Here is a 563-nt window from a genome sequence, read left to right as displayed (position 1 = left end):
AACTAAACATATACTAAAAATAAACTAGTTCTATATATTAATTCAACTAGTTCAAACTAAACATATACTAAAAATAAACTAGTTATTATATTAATTCAACTAGTTCAACTAAGCATTTACTAAAAAAAACTAGTTATTATATTAATTCAACTAGTTCAACTAAGCATTTACTAAAAGTAAACTAGTTTGATCTATATATTAATTCAACTAGTTCAACTAAACATTAACATATTTCTAATTCATCTAACATAACATTTCTAACATTCTGAAAATAAACTAGATAGTTCTAATTCATCTAAACATTAAAAAACAAAAAATAAGTAAAAAAATATGTGTGTATGTGTAGTGTGTGTGTATGTGTGTACGTACGTACATGCATGTGTAGTGTACGTGTAGTGTGTGTGTGTGTGTGTCTGTGTGTATGTGTGTATGTGTGTAGTGTGTCTGTGTGTATGTGTGTGTGTGTGTATGTGTGTGTTTGTAGTGTGTGTGTGTGTATGTGTGTGTGCGTGTGTGTGTGTGGTGTATGGAGCGGGCTGGGCGCGTACGGGCGGCGGGGGCGG

This window comes from Triticum dicoccoides, chromosome 3B (genome assembly GCF_002162155.2).
Source record: "Triticum dicoccoides isolate Atlit2015 ecotype Zavitan chromosome 3B, WEW_v2.0, whole genome shotgun sequence".
Classification (NCBI taxonomy): domain Eukaryota; kingdom Viridiplantae; phylum Streptophyta; class Magnoliopsida; order Poales; family Poaceae; genus Triticum; species Triticum dicoccoides.
This window is presented reverse-complemented; position numbering follows the sequence as displayed.